Source organism: Dipteris shenzhenensis, chromosome 8 (assembly GCF_047967505.1).
Source record: "Dipteris shenzhenensis isolate YYH24624 ecotype China chromosome 8, Dip_SZ_1.0, whole genome shotgun sequence".
NCBI lineage: Eukaryota > Viridiplantae > Streptophyta > Polypodiopsida > Gleicheniales > Dipteridaceae > Dipteris > Dipteris shenzhenensis.
Window position 1 is genome coordinate 25,625,904 of NC_141603.1, and position 20,736 is coordinate 25,646,639.

General features: G+C 40.8%; 1 long non-coding RNA gene across 1 annotated transcript; it reads left to right on the forward strand.

Annotated features, from left to right (window-relative positions):
- Nucleotides 1-18,425: 18,425 nt before the first annotated feature.
- Nucleotides 18,426-19,678, forward strand: LOC147899329 (uncharacterized). The gene is made up of 4 exons (XR_015541383.1): nucleotides 18,426-18,500; nucleotides 18,896-19,360; nucleotides 19,487-19,552; nucleotides 19,633-19,678. It is a non-coding gene; the product is annotated as an uncharacterized LOC147899329 (long non-coding RNA).
- The last annotated feature ends 1,058 nt before the right edge of the window (nucleotides 19,679-20,736 follow it).

Below are 20,736 nucleotides of genomic sequence, written 5' to 3' on the forward strand. Positions count from 1 at the left end.
CTTTCCTACAATTTTTGAAAGATCAAGTGCAAATCATTCCCTTGTTTTCACTTACACAATCCGATCATCACCTCAAGGATCAAACTCATACATTATTCTAATTGACGGAAGATTTGAAGTGATGGCTATTTTGCCAAAGGTTGAAACTATAGTGCTATGACACAACTATGAGTGAAGCCCTTCTGTTGTGAGATGAAGCTTGCTAGAAGTGATTCCATTGCACAAATTGGCCCAAAATGGAGTTGGCAAGGTGCACAAGTGATTGCCACAAGTTGGGGGAGGTCCTACAATTTGGGAGGCCGATAATGAATCTTAACATCGGCCTAAACATCGATGATGGGGCATTTCCTTCTCTTATTGATTTTTTGAGGCTAAGTTCACAACTCAATAGGTTGATCATTTTGCCTTTTTCCTTTTGTGGAAATATGTTGGTCATTTCCACGACGTGGGCCCTACCCTCTTACATTTTTATCTTTTCCTTTTCTTCCAATTTACACCTTTAGTTTCCCTTATACAAGTTATTGTAAATTTCTTTCATAATATATGGTCAAGCTACATTTTCTCTAAATGGGGAGCTAGTGATTGTGCCACCTTATTGAAAGCAAGGCTATAGTGGTGACTTGAGCATAGATACCTCTCACCACAATCAACAAATCTACAAACCATGATGGACTACTTTCGCTTCAACTTAGAATTCAAAGTACCACCAACTTACGACTTTGATTTAGACCATATGTGGAGCAACCTTGACAACCCTAACAAACAAGAACGTACCTCTTTTGCATATTGGTCAAACCATTTCGTAGCATACATTTGCACATAATGCACATTAACATTTACACCTACAATAACACTCCAAAAGGGAGGGCCTTAGTGGCCTCCCCACCTCGTTTAAGATAAATTCGTAACATTACCATGTTTCAAGATTATAAGTTGACCATAGTGATGATATATAGTGATGAATCCTATGTTTGTCCTTTGTATAACAAGGGAGGAAAAATGCCAAAGCATACTCTCTTTGTGTAGTGAAATGGCAAAAAAACAGATTTAGGAATTAGAGATAATCCCACAATTTTAAGACAATCGAAATTAGAAAAAGTGAGCAAATGTACTTCTGCAAAGTTTGCAGAACATACTTATGAGTCTCGCCTTCTTCGCGAAGTGGTGGTGTAAAGGTACTACGCTAGTCTTGAGATTTGCCCATGATCTAGGTGTACATTTTCTTGATGTTGTGTGCATTTAAATATTTCAATGGGCGCTTGGGATTTTGAGAACTTTTTATATTTGACTTATGGATGGAATGTTCATAGGCTTTTTTTTCAATATTTCAATGGTCATTTGGAATACTTTTGAAAGTAGACTTTTGAGTGGTGATCAAATGTCATCTTCTCAAAATCATAGATTGTTCTATTCTAAGTCTTTCACATGTTGCTTAGATTATTTAGCTAATGCCTTTGAAAGTTTTTTTGTATGGAATAATATAGAGGAGGATTGGTTTAAATTATATTGTGTACTAGTAATCTTGTGTGTGCATCTTGAAGTTTGGTTGCATTCCAGTTTCTCATATTGTGGGACATATTTCTTATTGGTACATTATATTAATTAAGTAAACTACATTTAAATAGAGTTCTAAGATATATATTAATTGTAATTAATGCACAGTACTACAAAATGGCTCTACTTTGCTCAAATATGAAACTTGATATATAAAAGTACCATGAGCATGATTCCAAAGCAGTGACTTTTTCACAAGATGGACTACAGTCATAAGGCCTGCAAGGAATTAGTGAAGACATTTTGTAGTTTCATGTTATTAGTATTTGGACACATCTTCTTCTTCTTTAAAATGGTAATATATAGTATCAATTAAGAAACAAAATTGAGATGAGTAGAAATAGTAGTTATTTGTCTTTTGATTCAGGTAGGCTTTAGCAAGAGGCTTAGTCAATGACTAACTAAAGTTAGCAAAGATTCTGACCGACTCATTGAAGGCCTTCTTGCAGAGTGTATCACTACCACATGCTCTCTTGAAGATCATGGTGTTGCCATGTTTATCGGATAAATTTTGAGGTTGCATGCTACAAGTCTATCCTTGATAAGCATCTTACAAGAGATCACCCCCATAGCATTAAATTAAGCATAAAAGAAGGGTTTGCCCTCCAAACCATTTTTGCCTTGTATCTGATTGTCTAAAGGAGGCAGTCAAATCCATTGCTTGTGTATCTCTGAGTAGGCCATTGAGAGACTAGAGATGTAAGGTCTTTTAATGAGCACTTGTGCAAAGGCTTACTTGATTCTAAAGCAAAGCTTTTGTAGTCTTTATAGGTTCTTAGAGCTCTACTTGAGGGCCAATATTCTTTGATTATGTCTAAATCATTCACCTTATCATCCTTTTACTACTAGAAATTGAGTAATGACATGAAATTGTGTGGATTGGTAGTGAACAGTCAATGCCAAGATCCCAGATATCTCCAAACATCTTTAAACCTTTTTTTTAAATGGATTTTCCAATAGATCAGATTGAATGATTCTAATAGTAGCATCAGACAACACCAAGTCCTACCATGGCTCATTAATATCTTGGAGGCCACCCTTGCATATCCATGCATGCACAATCATAGCCCATGATTGAATCTCCTAAGTCTCAAAATCTGTTTAGGGCATATATATCCTCCTTCTCTAAGGCTACCAGCTATCTTGGGCATGGTTGCCAAATCCCATGAGAAAGCATGCAATAACGTTTCCAAATGAAATCCCTTACAAGTTTATCAAAGGACTTAAGAGTGTTGTCCTAAAATGGAAACATTGACAAATTTTAAAACATATAGGGACATACTATGTTTGGCCACAACTAGCCTTCGAGTTAAAGAAAATTTCTTGTCCATCCATGTACTAAACCTTCCAGTTAAAGAAAACTTCTTGTCCATCCATGTACTAAACTTCTCTTTGATTTTATGATAACACTATTCCTGATAGGAATTCCTTGTCCAACCAGGCAATTGAGGTAACCGATTACTTGTTGCTTGAATCCATCTAAATCCAAAGTTTCTTGCCCATTCTAGAATGTCACAACGTCCTAGCCATAGTGCTATGGTCTTAGACTCATTATTCATTAAGGCGAACATTGCAACAAATTCTTCAAGAGATTTCAAAATATTCTTGATATTACCCTCATTGCATAGCAAGATACTAATATTGTCATCGCTGAAAATTGCAAACAAAAGAACAATTTATTAGGAAAAGGTAGACCTTTAATTAAACCCAAGTTTTGATAGCGATCTATTTGGTAGAGAAGGGGCTCCATGGCTATTGTAGAGCACAAGGGTCCCAAAGGGCAGCCTTGCCAAATAAATGTTTGCAATTAAGTCTTCCATTATGGCAACCATTTAAGGATATCCTTGAATAGGCATTGGTAAAAACCATCCTTGTGATCTAGAAGAAGCCTTACCAATTTCCAAGTTTTGAATAGTTCTGAGAACAAAGTTCAAACTTACCCTAGTGTGGGCTTTCTCAATATCAAGGTTCAGCATCGAAAATTTGGCATTCTGAGTGATTGCATGGTCAATTTGAAATAAGACATTAAAAACTGCATCATGGATGTTCCTCCCCTTTCTGAATCTATACTACCACCAGTGGAAAATCCTCCCTAAAATAACTTTTATTCTATTGGCCATTGCTTTGGCTAGCACCTTGCACATTCAAAAGTGACTCACCAGTTTACTACAATCCTAAGGTAACCTCTATTTGTGGTACCATTAGTGGGAGTAATTTGGGTTGCAAAGGGGACTTTTTGGATCCCATTCTACCCTCTCCTTTGGGGTTGGTGGCTGGCAAGTCTTGTCTTCCAGGTAGAATGTTGCATTTGTATTGATGCTTAGATCTTTATCACTCCTTTGCTTTCTCTAATTGGAACTTATGTATGTAGGTTGAGGACAATACAGAGCTTAAAAAAGCAATGGACAAAATATCTACAAAGCTACCTTTAGATCAAAGGGGAGAGGCATAAGGAAAGCAGCGTACCATAATTCAAAAGAGAATTGCTGATGGGAAAGGTGTGAATTGAATTTTCTATACTTTGTTGCATTTATTTTGAAGTTAAGTGACTGACATGTCATCTTTGGATAGGTGTTGAATTGTATAGATCCTGGTCTTGGAGAGGCTTGGTTGGAAAAGTTGTTTGCCTTGCGCTTTGATGGTACGGACTCTTGCATGACATTGGAGAAGCTCCAACTCATTGCAAAGTCTGATTTGAGATTAGAAAAAAAAAATATTTTCCTTTCTTTGTTAGAAGCCACTAAACCTATGCGAGACATGTACTTCATGCCTGTGGGTGACCTTGAGTACAGAGGGTCTATTTCTTCTACCAATACAAATCATCTTTCATGGTGTTTGTTTGTTTCTTGCCAATGGCATGACTCTTACTTTTTTATTATAAAATTGCATCAACTTTTACTTTTTAGGTGGATTAGTAGAGAGATATTTTTGGAGAAGGTGGAGAGACAGTCATTGAAAGTGCTTGAAGATTTGAGGGTGATCACAACAATGGGCATGACTTTGGATACCCCTAAGGATTACACATTGCAGCAATACATGGAGGATATAAAACTGGAGGGGAGAAAACATATGTTTGTGGTGCTAAGATCAAAGGAAACAAAGATGGAGAGCAAGGGTGGAAAAAAAGGAGATGGACTATCTGAGTTGGACATGGCTGCCCATAGGGTGGTTTATAGGTATGTTGTCAATTCATTTGAAGGTTCATTTTTCATTTGTCTATGTTTGTGCTATTGATTCATGTAATTACACAATCATTGATGGTTGTTCCACTTGATTTCTTAACCTTTTGATGGTTTGGGACATCCAATTTTTTTTTGTTTCTTGGTTGATAGATATCTCTCCCACTTGGCAATAGAGAAAAGGATCTCTGACATTCCAAATTTGTGTAAGAGTTGGGTGGAGATTGGTCATGCTGCATGCATGTATCCACCGTGCATGCACCATCTCTCTCAATGGGAATCATCGTCCCTGGTGGATAGATTTCCCTAAAGGACAAGTACTGGTGCGAGAAAGAGACTTGTACAATACTTATGCTTCACAAAAAGCCAATGAAGCAAGTAAGGACAAAGTGGAGGGAAGCTCAAGGAGAGATAAGAAAGAGAAAGAGAAACAAGAACATCCTACAGAAAAAGGTAAGGAAGATACAATATGATTGTTTGTTGATGTTGTCTTCAATTCGTTTTGACATTGCATTAATAAGTTTATGATTGTTCTCTTTCTAGATGAGGGACCATCTAGTCCTATGCGGCATGAAATGGATCACATAGAGAGTGCAGGTAAGGGTGTTGTTGTGTTCTGCATATGTAGTTGTTCCTTTAACACTAGTTTTACTTGTAATTGATTTGCTTTTGCATATAGGTAGAGAATCAATCTCGGGACTTGTGAAGCAATATGTGTTCCATCAATCACAGTCACCTGACATTTCCTTGGCCCATGGCATCACACCTTTGTTTGCTTGTACAGTTGGAGATTACATTGCAATGGGCAAAGACTTTGCTGACTCTAAAAGAAATGATAAGTATGCTATTTTGCATGAGTTTTTTATTACAGTGGCTAGTCGAGATCAGGACTACAAGAGGATGGGTAAGAAGGCGAAGTGGGCTTCAGATTTTATATTGCTCGATTTTCCATCTGGCTATCCACTTGATGAGAGAGGATCCACTCCTACTTGGAATGTCTTGCTCGAGGACCATGTGCGGCATTGGCTTGTAGTTGCATCAGCTTCTTTGTCTGATAGTGGTTGGTTGGCATGCATATGTCCTTTGGCAGGTAAGGCACAATACCACAATTGACATTTCACATTTTGTGTTTCCATTCTACTAGTTTTAAATAAAATTAATTGCTTACAGGACAATGTATTGGTTGGATGGAACGGTTTGCATATGTCCAGGGCTTGGAGGTTGTCAGATGTGTGATCATTCATGACAAGTTTCCATATGGATTAGAGAACAATGATAAAAGTGTTAAGGTAAGCTACCATTCCATGCATTCTATGTTTGCATTCCATGATAAAAGTTTCATTGACAAATGTCTCCTTGTTAGTCCTATGCATGATATGTTTGGAACGATAAGTCCTATGCATGCTATGTTTGCCATCTTTCATGCTATAATGCTTGCTAGTTGAAGTCAATATTCTATACATGTTTTTCTCCATGTGGTTTCTGTTGAGAGATATGGTGCCATGAGCACATAGATTAAAGGGCAAAAGTATGTGATAAGGAATGTATTAAAGTAGCCACCCTAGGATGTGGACTACATGATGTGGAGATGTGGATTGAGGATATCCACAAGGAGAGATGTGGATGAGAGGATCACACATGTGTTGACTATTCAAAGGGCACTCTCTATATAAGAGGCCTATCATGTATGGTTGAGAATAGCACATTAGAATAGATTGAGTGTTTCATACTTCATGTCTCTCTTCCCATGGCTTTCCGTATTTGGTTTGATCCTCCATGATCTTTATGCTCATTAAGTGATAGATTAGGCTAGTACGATCCACACTTTGTCATGGTATCAGAGCTTAGGTCTAGTCTCCTAGATCCATTGTAGGCACACCTTAGGAAACTTATGTTTTCTCCTAGGTTAGTTCTAGTTTTAGATTGAGATTTATTTTCCATGGCGGAGAGAATTTCAGTTTGTTTTGGGGAAGTTCCACTCATTGAGAGAGCTTGAGAGTATGGTTCTGCCTTCCACTGAGCGAGCTCATTATTCTTCTTCCGAAAGATTTTTGAGAGAGAGAGAAAATAGAAATATCCATCTTTCCACTAGGACTCCTCTCCATCTACGCCTACAACAAGCACGACAAGAGATCAACTTCAACGCAGCTTAGCAAGGCTCCCGCAGTGGCAATACCAAGAAGAGGCACACGGGCTCTAAGGCCCAACAACGTGACCGTGACTCAGCCTGCAACAGCTCAACTCAACAAGCAATAGGCAAGCATTCCCTTGCAGTAGCAGCCGATCGACGGAATTCTTTACAGCAACTAGCAACTAAGGCTTCCAGGAATAGCCTGGCTCCCACGACCCGCATGTCCTGCTTTAGTGACTCCTAACGGGCTCCATAGCTCCAACTTGCCAATCGACGGCTACTTCGGCCTATCTACTAGCAACCCACGATGCAAATGGCTTCCTCTCAACAACCTTGTCTACTAGCTCCCGAGAAGGCTCCAAAGATATCCTCCATGAACTACGAAGCAACTCCATCAATGAGCAGTGGCTCACGGCTTCCACCAGCGAAACTGCCTCACCGTTCAACGCAACCAGCTCTTAGTCCAACGAGTAGACTGCAACAACGAAGGCTCCTTCTACGCAAAGGCTACAATGATGCAAAACCTTCGACGCTGAGACGGTTGGCCACTAGGCAGCATGTGATGCATCAACAGCTCCATCTCCTACAATCTCCAGCGGCTGTCAAACAAGCCTCTCAACAGCTCGTAACACAAGGCGCACCTAGAAGTGGCTGCTCTTGCACGACCAACGCAGTCGCTGCCATAGCCAAAGCCGGTCCATGCATTGCGCCTCATCCGCTGCTCTTACGACGAGCTACCTCCTCCGCTCCAAGCCTTACCATCGTCAAACGAGTTTGATCTCTCCAACTTCCACAGAACTCCTCTGATAGAGAAACTGCCATGTGGCAGATAAGGCCACGTGGCACTCCACAAACCACACTTGTAGCTAGGGTAAGGTTAATTGCAGATAGGGTTAGTCAAGTAAACCCTTGGAGGTGAGGTTAGGTAAGACTGACACATGGCTAAATCATAGTCTGGTTAACTTAACCCACCATGTTAGAGTTAGGGTTAGTTATGCCACATCAGCATGCACAGTCAGCAGTGCCTTCTAAGCACAACACCTCTTGTTAAGCACAGTTTGAAATTCAGCATATAAATCCCTCTGCCACATCATCAAGGCCCCCTCTCCTTCATAGAAACTTCGATAAGGCGTAACTTCCAATCCAGGAAGAATTTGGACATGTTCCAAAAAGGAAAAGTGATCGTCTTTTCGAGCTCCACGCGCCTGTCATGTCAGAATCATTGTATACAATTAGACACTGCCAATATTGAAAGAAATCAATTGGTAAGACCTTTGCAATAAATGGAAAAGCAAAGCATGAATGCACACAGCAAGCCGCAAGCACAAGTGTATGAGATGACCATAGCAAGAAGCATGGCATCCACACATAAAGCATCAAGGCACATGGAAGAACAAAGCATCATGCAGGTAGCTACACCAAACAAAGAAGCAAACGAGTCGTCATCAAGCCATGAGCCAAAAGGTGACATCAATGGAATGTATTGAAAACAAAAACCTTGCCAACATTGCCTATCAGACCTGACCACCTGAGAGTAGCTATGAAAGCACCCAAGGGAGGTATTGACATGTAGAAACCACACTTGACCACCTTAAGTAGCAATGCATGCACTAAGGGGAGGTGATGGAATGTAACTCACATCTGACCACCTTGCAGTAGCCAAAGGATTATGGCACCAAGGGGAGGTGTTGAGAGAGATGGTGCCATGAGCACATAGATTAAAGGGCAAAGGTATGTGATAAGGAATGTATTAAAGTAGCCACCCTAGGATGTGGACTACATGATGTGGAGATGTGGATTGAGGATATCCACAAGGAGAGATGTGGATGAGAGGATCACACATGTGTTGACTATTCAAAGGGCACTCTCTATATAAGAGGCCTATCATGTATGGTTGAGAATAGCACATTAGAATAGATTGAGTGTTTCATACTTCCTATCTCTCTTCCCATGGCTTTCCGTATTTGGTTTGATCCTCCATGATCTTTATGCTCATTAAGTGATAGATTAGGCTAGTACGATCCACACTTTGTCAGTTTCCAGATGCAATCTTCAGTATTAGCTCTAATACGTAGAGCAAAGAAGAATCCAATAGGTTTTTGGGAGGAGAACTTTCCACTTTTCCAACAGCTTTTGATTGATCCACGTGAAGATGTCTGGACTCATCACATACCTCCCTCTTCAAGGACAATCGTGCTGATGTCTTCTTAGCTAGCACGAGGTGGACTAGAGAGGAGTAGTTTTTTTGGAGGTTGCATTATGTCTCTTCTCTGTGTTCCTGGAGGGCTGGTTCTAGAGATGGGTTGTGGTACAGCCCCTCTTATGTGTGCTTGTCAGGCCATTGGCAGGCCTTGTTTTTCATTTGATTTAGACAACGGTATTGTGGCTAGCATTGTTGAGCCACTTGTGGCAGATCATTCTGGAAAACGGATCAGGTCAAAGCATGATGGAGAGGGGGAAGAAGAGAGAGTGGAACCTGTCACAAACCCCTTTGATGAGTAGTATGCTACTGGCCCTGAGTTCTTTTGTTATATATTTTGAATGCTAAAATTGAGGACTTTGAAAGTGTTATTTAGCATCTTTAAAATATGGTAGATAGTGAAGATTTACGGGTGCCTTTGAATCAAGAAAGTACAAATTTTGATGCTTTGGATAGTGTTTGTAAGGCCTTGATCTAGCAATTGATTTTTTCTGCTTTTTGTTGGTAGTGAATTGTCTTTTGTATAACACGTAAGGATGGCAAGTTCTTCTTATTGGAAATTATTTTCATTGTTCCACTTTGACTTACTTTCCTTTGAAATGTATGTTTTGTTGTAGTTTGTTACCATGCTATGCAGAACAAATGGCAAGATTCATGACAGCCGACAAGAGATATGATGAGTGCCAATTAGATAAACCACATGCGCGCAACTACTTTCTTGATGATGAATATCAGGGGGATTAGAATATGGTTTAAAACACCATTTTGTTCATAGACTGATAATTGTTGTGGTGAACCATGGACACATTTGGAAAGTTTTGGTCTAGTGCATGTTGCAGGTGAAGTGGTATTTCAATAGTCATCTATGTTATGAGTTTGGTAATTAGTTTATGTTCTTCAAGTGAAAGATAGGGTCGATTGTTAGTCTGATTATTTGGGCACACGAAGTCGAAAGGTTTTATGCTATGCAAGATATGAAGATGTCACCGGCTCGAGATAGCATAACTGCATCTGCGTTCAATCCCTAACAAGTTGAGGCTTGTTGTTCTTGGGTTTGAAGCATCAACAGGTGCTCTTCGCATTGAACAATCTTTATAGAGATGATCTATATTACAACCACTACACAATGGAACATTGGCAGGGACCGTGGTTGTAATTGTTGGTACATTGTTGTGCCTATATGGACAATCTTTGTAATAATGAGGTCCCGCACACCCATAATATTGGATAGGTTGTGCCGCTTGCACTTTTTGTGAGCACTCATTTGCCTTATGTGGTCCATTGCACTTGTAGCATTGGATTGGAGGACTTGGGTTTGTGTTATTCATATCCCTACCTTTGGCATTAACTGGCGCTGTTTGGTATACTGGGATATGTTGATCTCCCGGAACAACATAATGGCTGAGGTAGCTCATGTATTTGACTTCCTCCTGAGTGGATAACGGTTGTTCTCAGCATAGGTCTCTGTGATCCTTGGATCAGGTTCATTCCAACCCTAGGACATTTCTTCCACCATCACTTGGTTCATCGGCATGATTCTTGGCGGAGGTGGTTGAGGTCCTAGGATCGATGGTGGTAATGGCACGTTCTGCACTTGATATGGCATTGGTCTAGCTTGGTTAAATTATAGCAAGAAAATAATCACGAATGAACAAGACGGGAGATTCCAATATGAACCAAATCAATGAGTCTTTACAATAATTTTGGAGAAGAATCACTCCGTGAAGAAGCTCGAACTGCCCGTCCACCCTCGAGCTATCTCACTCTCACTCTCACTCGCATGAAGATGATAATCAAATCAGATAATCAAATGATCAAATCTCAATCACACTCTCACTCTCACTCACTCTCAAAATATCTTGATCTTATCTTTTTCTTCACGCTGCCTCGATCTGCATGCGCTATTGTCACTTTCGCACTGCCTCGATATGCATGCCTTCTCTTCTCTTTTGTACAACCTTGATATGCATGCCTTATCTTCTCTTTCTCACGGCCTCGATATGCATGCCTTATCTTCTCTTTCTCACGGCCTCGATATGCGTGCCTTGTCTTCTCTCTTTTGCACAACCTTGATTTGCATGCATTGGGGGTTGTTGTGTTTCTTCTCACGATCTCCTCTTCTTTTATAGCCTTTCACGAGTCCCAAAAAAGGACCAAAAGCCCCAAAATCAGCCAAAAAGAAATTTTCTCGAAAAGCGTGCATGTGCTTTTCACCATCTTTTAGCATGCGCTTTTGATAGCATACGCGTACGAAATCTTAACGGTTCTTTCTTTTTAAAAAAAAGGAGAAAAAAAGTAGAAAACAACCCTGTTTGGAGCCTCGCCACGCCTGTCTTGTAGACCCAATGGACAAGCTCAATAGCTCATCTCAAAGATCGGACCCTCTTCTTTCCTTTTTCATTGACCTTTCATGGCTAACTCTTCCATCTAGACCTCCGTCTAATGCCCGCAACTCTTGACACGAAAATCTAGATGCACTTTTAGCTCAAAACCACTTTGTTAGCAACTTCCGACCTCCATATAGGCATGAAAATGAGTGAACCACGAAATTTTCACTAGGACAAAATCTTTCTAATCAACAAGATCTAAAACTCTCTCATACAGAGTTTCTTCAAATTGTTTCCCTAACCTACTCAAATTCAAGCCGCAAAATCAAGCCGACACAATAATGGACAAAAACCAAAATTTTTCGACCACACAACTTTCCCAAAACCTTCAAAACATCAAAACCATCCTTTTTGAACACTAACTGTGATATATATTCCAAAATATTTCATATACAAAATTGGAGTGTCACATCCATCTTCTGTTTTTTTTTTTCCTTCCAGGAGGTTGCAAGATGTCGATGCTTGAAGGTGGTGAGTGATGGGTTTTTTGTGGTGGTGGAAGGGGATCGAATGGAAAGGCTAGAAGATAAGCCAAAATTTTCCCCCTTCCCTTATGAACGAAAAAAACACCACCTTTATAAAAAAAAAAAGAAACCGAGGGATCTCTGGTGTAATAGGGCATTTCCATGCATTGATTGCATGTAAGCCCGGTCATCGAAAACCATCGCAAGTGTCCATAGACAAAGTTTCAAGCCCCGGATGCTACAAAAACCACTAGCAGAATCGACGACCCTATATCAAGTAGTCACGACATGTCCCGTAGCACTACAAATCGAACTGCATCTTTAACATATGGGCTTGGATTGAGATGCCTTAAAAGACAAAAGTGATAGCATTGTACCAATTATCGAAACATCAAAGTTGATCGAGTGCCCATAAATACAAAATCTGCTAAAAATAACTGCAACAAATAGTTGCATAAAGCAATAAAAATCTCGACACCATCAACTCGGATCAAAACACGGTATTAGCCCGATCCCTTGTAGTGAAAATTTCTCTAGATTAGTCTTTGGAGGGAATTTGTTGCGATGTTTCTATAAGTGGAAGCTTATCTAGAGAGCGCACTGGTTCAGAGGTAGATGCTCCATCTAGACTCTCATGGGTATTAAAATTCCATAACCAAGCAATGCCATATTCATCATTGAAAGGTTCATTTTCATCAGTTGAAGATTCATGGTATACACATGGTTCCTTTTTACTTACCACCTCTTTATCTTTCTATTTCCTAGAGTATCGATTTGTTGATTTTGCCATTCCTAGTTAGAAACAAACCCAATCAATTTTCAACCACACAATTACACACTTCAAATCTATTACACATAACCACTAATCCTACTAACAAACCAAGAAAATTTTTAAAAGAAATATCGTAAATGACATAGTTTCATCAGGAAGTTGAAGATGACAAATATCTTTTCAATCTTGCACCATTGACTCTCGTGGGTAATATCTCATCTCTAAGATTCACTAATTGTACAGATCCATTGTAAAAAACTTGAACAACCACATATGGACCCATCCAATGCATTTTGAGTTTTCGTAGATGCTTTCTATATCGATTGTCATAAAGGAGTACTAAGTCACCTTCTTTGAATGCTTTCTTCTTGTCCTTTAAGTGACAGTCCTACCATTCTTTACGATGCTTTTGAATTGCTTCTCTAGTTTGGAATGCTCATAGATGGATATCATCCATCTCATTCAGCACCATCCTTTGTTTCTTCAACGATTGCTCCATGGGAATCTTTAATTCTACCACGACTCTAAGAGATTGCAATTCCAACTCAATTGGGATAATTGCTTCCTAACCATATACTAGTTTGAAGGGCATAGCATTAGTAGTAACCATGTGAGCTTTTCGGTATGCCCATAATGCAAAATGCAATCTTTTGTCCGAGTTAGTGCGATGTGCATTGCAAGTTTTGTTCAGGATATCATAGATGACTATGTTAACCCGTTACTCTGAGGATGATAAGGAGTCGTCTTTCTATATTTGTTCTTGTAGGTGTCCATAAGATGTTCAATTGCCTCATTGACGAAAGGGGTACCTCTGGACACCATCACCACCACACTACCCGAACAATGCAATCCAAGGATTGTCGGCAATCAAGGATTGTTGGCAATCATAAGTGAAACAATTCAAAGGGAATTGCCCTTAAAAAGGAAATTATTTGAGGATCAAGTAGACCCTTTAGAAAAGACTAAAAAAAGAAGGCTTTATCCTAAGGAGCGGCTTGAGTTTCCAAAGTATGATGGGGCTAGGCATCCGGAGAAACTCCTCGATTGGATTAGACATTTCCAATTGTACTTTGTACAATTTGATCGTACGGAAGACGAGAAGTTAGCACTAGCTACTCTACATTTGGAGAAGGATGCATTACTTTGGTGGTCCGTACACCAATCAGAAAGTAATCCAATCAAGGAGTGGTCTAAATTTTTGGAAGAATTAAAGACGATGTTTCTCCCGCTTAAGTATAAGGAGGACCAAATGTTTAAATGGGAGAAATGACAATTTGATAGGGAGATAGTGAGCGAATACACTACAAAATTTTGGCATTTATCTCTAGAGTTCACAATGAAGACGGAAGTGGATAAATTATATAAGTATCTCTCGGGTCTTAGACCCAACATCCGACATGAGTTGGAACTCCTAAGTCCGACTAAATTAAAGGATGCCATTAGATTGGCCGAGGCAGCGGAAAGGAAAGTCAATTCTAGAAGGAGAGAAGTAACATATGAGGCGCCAACTTCACAAAGTAGACCCTTTGTTCGATCAGCTAACTCTAAACGAAATGGACGATGTTTTCCTAGGCAAGCAGAAGTACAAACAATTAATAGCAAACCAACAGGGAAACCTACTTTAGGAGGACGTGTGAAACTTCCATTCATGTCTGCTCAAGAAAGGGATAGATTGTTTAAGGAAAGAAAATATATTGGGTGCAAAAAGGCGATAGATCATAGATTCTATGATTGTCCGGAATTAAAGAAGAAGATGGGTAAGACCAATGTAACTAGGACTTCTCACCCCAAGCAAGAGGGTGAGCCTTCTTGTAAAAATAATGAAAATAATAAAAAAAGCAATAATTCTAGTTTGCATTACACATTTGGTCTACATGATTTATTTAAGTTACATGGATATGTTGGGGGTCAACGTATCATCGTCCTCATGGATGATGGTAGTAACTATGATATTATCTCAGATAGGTTGGCTCATATAGTTAAAGCTAAGGAATGGCCATTGAGGGATATGAGTATTAGTGGTGCATTTAGAGGTAATGAAGAGCAATGTACTTCTAAAGTCAAGAACTTGCCCTTCAAGATCCAAAAGTATGAAGATCGTAGAGACTTTCTTGTTGCTCCTCTACAAGAAGTCGACATGATCCTAGGCAAGTCTTGGAGGTATGATTTCCAACCATCTATGGATGTAAGGAAACATACTTGTACCTTTGAGCACCAAGGTACGAGGATCACCTTAAAAGGTGAGCAAGATATTTCCCATATTCCGCTCATATCTCATACTAGAGCTAAAAGAGAGTTACGTAAGGGAGTGAGTTGCAGTGTGATATATGTTAGGGAAGTGAAGCCCGAACATAGTAATCAGGAACGTCAACATTTAGAGTTCCTTAAGCAATTAGATAATTGATTTGCTAGTGATAATCGGCATGAGTTGCCTATCTCTAGACCTGAAGATCATACTATTGAGTTGATCCCAGGGTCCTCTCCTCCATGTAGAGCTCCCTATCAAATGAATAAGGTAGAGCTAGAGGAGGTGGAAAAACAAGTTGCGGACTTGCTAGAGAAAGGTCTAATCAGGCCAAGCAGTTCGCCTTTTGGGCTCCAGTCCTTCTAGTGAACAAGAAGGATGGAACCTTTAGGATGTGCATTGATTATAGAGCCCTGAACAAGTTGACAATTAAGAATAGGTTTCCTATACCTAGAGTTGATGACTTGTTAGACTCCTTGAAAGGTGCCAGGGTATTTAGCAAATTGGATTTAAAGTCGGGATATCATCAAGTTAGGATGAGGGAAGAATATGTGCATAAGACTGCCTTTAGAACACAAACTAGACATTATGAATTTGTAGTTATGTCCTTTGGGTTGACTAATGTGCCTGCTACCTTTTGTAGGCTAATGAGAAGAGTTCTTCAACCATACATAAGCAAGTTTGTAGTTGTGTTCTTTGACGATATTTTAATTTTTAGCCAAAATGAAGAACACAAGCAACATCTTGCACAAGTGATGGAATTGCTTCGAGAGAACCAACTCTTCCTGAATATTAAAAAGAGTGAGTTCTTTAAGAGGGAAATAGAGAATTTAGGCCATGTCATCAATGAACATGGGATTCAGGTTGATCCAACCAAGGTGAAAGCTATAAAGGAATGGCCTGTCCCTACGAATGTACATGAGTTAAGATCTTTCCTTGGTTTATGTAGCTATTATAGGAGATTCATATTGAATTTCTCTAAGATTGCATCACCACTTACTGATTTACTTAGGAAGCAATCAATGTATCACTAAGTGACAGACATTGCTTTAATGACTAGTCCTGTGTGTTAGTTTTGCCGGATTTTGATAAGCCTTTCTTTGTTTTATGTACAGATGCTAGTGGTACATCCATTGGAGCTGTATTAACGCAAGAGGGACATCCCATAGCCTTTGAAAGTCGAAAAATTCAAAGTGCTGAACTAAAGTATAGCACATATGAGAAGGAACTATTAGCCATAGTTCATGCTTTGAAGTTATGGAGACATTATCTTTATGGGTCCGACTTCAAAGTTAAGACAGATCATCAGAGTATTAAACATTTGTTTTTTCAACCAATAGTTTCACCTCGGCAAATGAAGTGGGCAGAATATCTCCAAGGATTTGGACAACCTGAGTTAGAATATCAACCTGGTAAGGAGAACGTAGTTGCAGATGCACTAAGTCGTAGACCTAGTGTAAACTATGTCTCCGTAGTGAGAGAAGAATCTCTTAGTGCAATGAAGGATGCCTACAAATGTGATAAAGAATTTGGGACTCTCTATGATGCGTTACTTCAAGGACAAGGTGATTCCTTAGGGGAATATGTAATTCATGATGGGTATCTTCTTAGAGGACGTTTCATTTGTGTACCCTCCACTTTTAGATCCCTAGTTTTTGAAGAGAAGCATAGTAGTCCCTATTCTGGACATAGAAGAGGAACCATTGATAGAATTGAAAGATATTTCTATTGGTCAGGATTGAGAAAGGACATAAGTACTTTAGTCCAATAGTGCTTAACTTGTCAAAAAGTTAAGAGTGATCATGGTAAGACACCAGGATTACTTCAGCCATTACCCATACCTAGTGAAAGATGGGAGCATATTACTATGGATTTTGTGTCAAGATTTCCAAAGACAAGGACACAAAATGAGCAAATACTTACTGTTATAGAACAAGCCCATTTCATTCCATGTAAGAAGAACATCACTGCAATCTGCCATCGAAACCGCTAAGTTATTCATTAAAGAAATTTTTAGATTACATGGATTACCTAAGTCCATTACATCAGATAATGATCCCAAGTTCCAAAGCCAATTCTGGCAAGCTCTTTTTAAGGACTTAGGCACTAAATTGCAATTCTCCACTACAGATCACCCATTGACTGATGGACAAAGTGAAATAGCTAACCAAGCTATTATCCAACTGTTACATAGTTATGTCCATGACAATCCTACCTTATGGGAATTGTATTTACTTCTATTAGAGTTTGCATATAACAACTCTACCCATTCTGCTACCCGCAAGGCACCATTTGAGATCATCTATGGCCAAGTCCTTCCCACACTCGTTGCACATTTAGGAGATAGGATTTTGGCTACTGATCAGTTTGCCGAAGATGTGCAGGAAGGTTAAATCACATATTCAGCGAGCTCAAGAAGTGTACAAGAAGTATGCGAATAAGAAGCGAAAGGATGTACATTATGAAAAGGGAGATTGGGTTCTTTTAAAGATTGACAAAAGGCATATAAAGACAATCCAAGGAAATACCAAGTTTGTAAAGCTAGCAGAAATATTATGGACCTTTCCAAGTTTCAGAAGTTATACATCCAGAAGGAACTCCAACATCATACAGGTTGACATTGCCTACCAGCTGGAGGATGAAGAATGGTTTCCATGTTAGTATCTTGAAGCCATTTAAGGGAGAACCACCGGTGAGGCCTATTGAAGAAGAAGAACCAGAACTTGAAGACGGGGTAGAATTACTTGTTCCGGAACGAATACTATTCCATGAGGTCAGGAGTACCAGGAATAGACAGAGATCTCGATATTTGGTCAAGTTTAAAGGGTAGCCTATGGAAGATGGTCAATGGTTCGATGAAGATCACTTGAAGGATTACCCCGCACTTGTTGAAGATTATTTGAAGGCACACACATGAGCACATCTGCTTCTCTAAGCAAGAGGGCATGTCACGATATGATTATTTGTATTAGATCCTTGTGGATCATTCTAGGGAATCTGGCGATTACCCTATGGTTGTAACATTGTAAATTGGCCAATTGAATATAATAAAATATGCACGTATGCATTAGGTCCTAGGATGGTTAGGAAAGGGTAGCATTGTGCACGGGTATTGCATTAATCAATGGTAGGCATAAAGAGCCATAGGCTAAGGGTAGAATAATGGGGTATGCCCAAGGGATGTGATCCCAAGAGGCATGAGGGTTGCACCCTCTCGTGTCATTCATGGTGTGTGTGTACGGGCATTTGCATGCATATGGCTTGTGGCTTGTGTGGAGCATGTAGAGAAGAGTCTAGCAAAAAAATACACTCACGTGGGCACTCCTTCCACCCCATTTGGAGGGCCAATACTTCTCAATTTATGCATCATCTACACACATGTGCATTTCTGCATTGAAGAACATGACAAGAATTGAGGGCAATGCATGTCATTGGGCAGCATGTAGAGTCCTATATAGAATTCCAACTCCTTTGATGCAGCTTAGATGGTCCACAATACTCCAGAGGTTTTGAAAAGGAGACCTCCTTCGAAGCAACTCTCTCCTCCTCCTCTCCTCCTCTCGATTTTGTAACTCTCCTCCTCCTTCTCCTCTCGATTTTGGGCATTGGGTTATTTGTCTTCTGTTTCCATTGCATGCACTTGCTCTCTCCGATAACTCTTTTGTGTTTTTGATCGCTCGTTGAGAAGAAGAAGCTCCAAATCTTGCTCTGAAATGCATTGTTTCCGTTTTGGGCTTTCCTTTTCCGATTTGGAATTCTCGCTCAAGCTCCGATCACCGTTTCTCCTTACTCGCCTTTATAGATTTTGGCATAGCCCTGCTCGACTCTGCTTTTCCAAACTTGTCTAGCTTTGTCGTTCTCTTTCTTTATGCTATGGTGAGTCTTTTTAGCCTTCATCGATTGCCATTTTCAGGATTTTTTCATCATCTCATGTCTGTGAAGGTTTTTCATTTTCCGCTGCAGGATTCGCGCTCTTACCTGAAGAAAACAAGCGCCTAAGGATAGATTTCGGGCGCTGCACCGGGTGGTAAGGCGAATGATAACAAGCTGAAACAAGAGAAGCCGCCTGAGCAAGTACTTCTCGGACGCTGCACCGGGTGGTAAGGCGAATGATAAGAAGCTGAAACAAGAGAAGCCGCCTGCCAACAATCTTCTTAGCGATGATAACAAGCTGAAGCCCCAGAGAAGTCGCCTGCCAAAAGCAAGCACGTATTGAGAACGAGGGAGCAACCAAAGTGGCATTTCACGAAGATGATTTTAGCGACGCTGATGAACCTGCAACGGCAACTCCTTTTCCTGGGCACGGAAGGGAAAGAGGAAGGGGCAGGGGACGGGGCGTGTCTGACCGGTAACTACTGGTGAGGATCGGGCAGAGGTGGAGCTGCCTTCTTTCAGTCGAGACGGGAACTACCTCACAAAGGACAAAAGGTTTTGCCTTGTGCCATCCCCCTGTACTCAAAGTTTTCTTGACAAAGTTTATGATGAAGTTGCCTCATCTGTTTCTTCAGTTAGCTCAATGTGTTTTGAGTCAAATTTTGCTGAAATTTTGAACAGGACGTACCTGAAGGCGGAAGATTGTTTGGCAGGTTCAACGTTCGTCATCAGTGGAACTCTTGACAGGTTGGCCTAAAATTGTCATTCAGAGATTAGTCGGTTATGATGTTGGTCACTCGCTGTTATGCTGAGTGTTTATTTTACAGTTTGGAACGAGAAGAGGCGGAAGACCTCATAAAGAGACACGGGGTCAGATCTCCAAGTTGCAAATCTCAGAATATGAGATCTGTAGAGGTTAGCCTATTGTCCATAGCTTTTGTTGTTTTCATCACACAGGTGTTACAAATAAGGACTCTCCTTATTTTTCAACTTCCATTTGCAGTTCAGGTCCAGGTTTGGGGTGGGGGGTATCTCCCCATCTTAACCCTTCTATCTTGTAACGTGTGTGATTATTGTGTGTGAACGTCCTTCATTGTAGAGGAAGTCCATCCCTTTGATTTAATTAGGCATTGTCAGTAATGGATTACAATTTTCAGTTTTGGCTATGTTTCTGTTGGAGGTCAACATCTCCTGATGTCACGTAGAGAGAGGGCCTTGCTTGTGGGTGTGCCCGCCCAGTGAGTGAGGGTAGTGTAGAGAGTGAGGGCCTGTGTTGTGGGTGTGCCCGCCCCCCCCGTGAGGATAGTCTAGGGTATGCTGGTCCCTACGTATGTGCTGTAGGGCTGCAGACAGTGGCAGCCGAATCAGTGTTAAGGGGCAGGAGGAGAGGCTCTCCCTTAGGGCTGACCTTGAGCCCTTCTTCTAGGGCTGTGTGGAGGCGGGACTGACGGCTATGGAGGCACCTAGGGGGTCGGCCCTGAGCAGCCCCCTGTAGGGCTGCTACCAGGCCCTTTTATAGGGCAGAGGTGGGTCGGCCCACCCCCCCTTTGGGTTGGCCATGCTGGTCTGTGGGGTTGGCCACCTTGCAGGCTGGTCGGCCCGCCTGCCCTACCCGATTAGGGAGGGGCTGGGGGGCTATATATAGGCCCCCCCCTCAGCCCTCTTTGCAGCATCTTGTGGAGCAGATCATTACTTGAGTGTGGAGCCTGGCAGAGGTGCAGAGCCAGCTCACAGTTTCACTTGAGGAGCAGGGTAGCGGAGCAGTTCATCCACTCCCTCGTGCTCCCAGTCATTTGGTTGTTGAGCTGTGTGTTCCGAGCTCTCAAGCAGCCCGTTGTTTTTGAGGTTTTCCCCTAGTTGTAGCGGGGTTTTCTCCAGAGATCACTTGCAGTTCTCTTGTGCCTCTCTCTCTCCTTTCTCTCCTTCTCAAT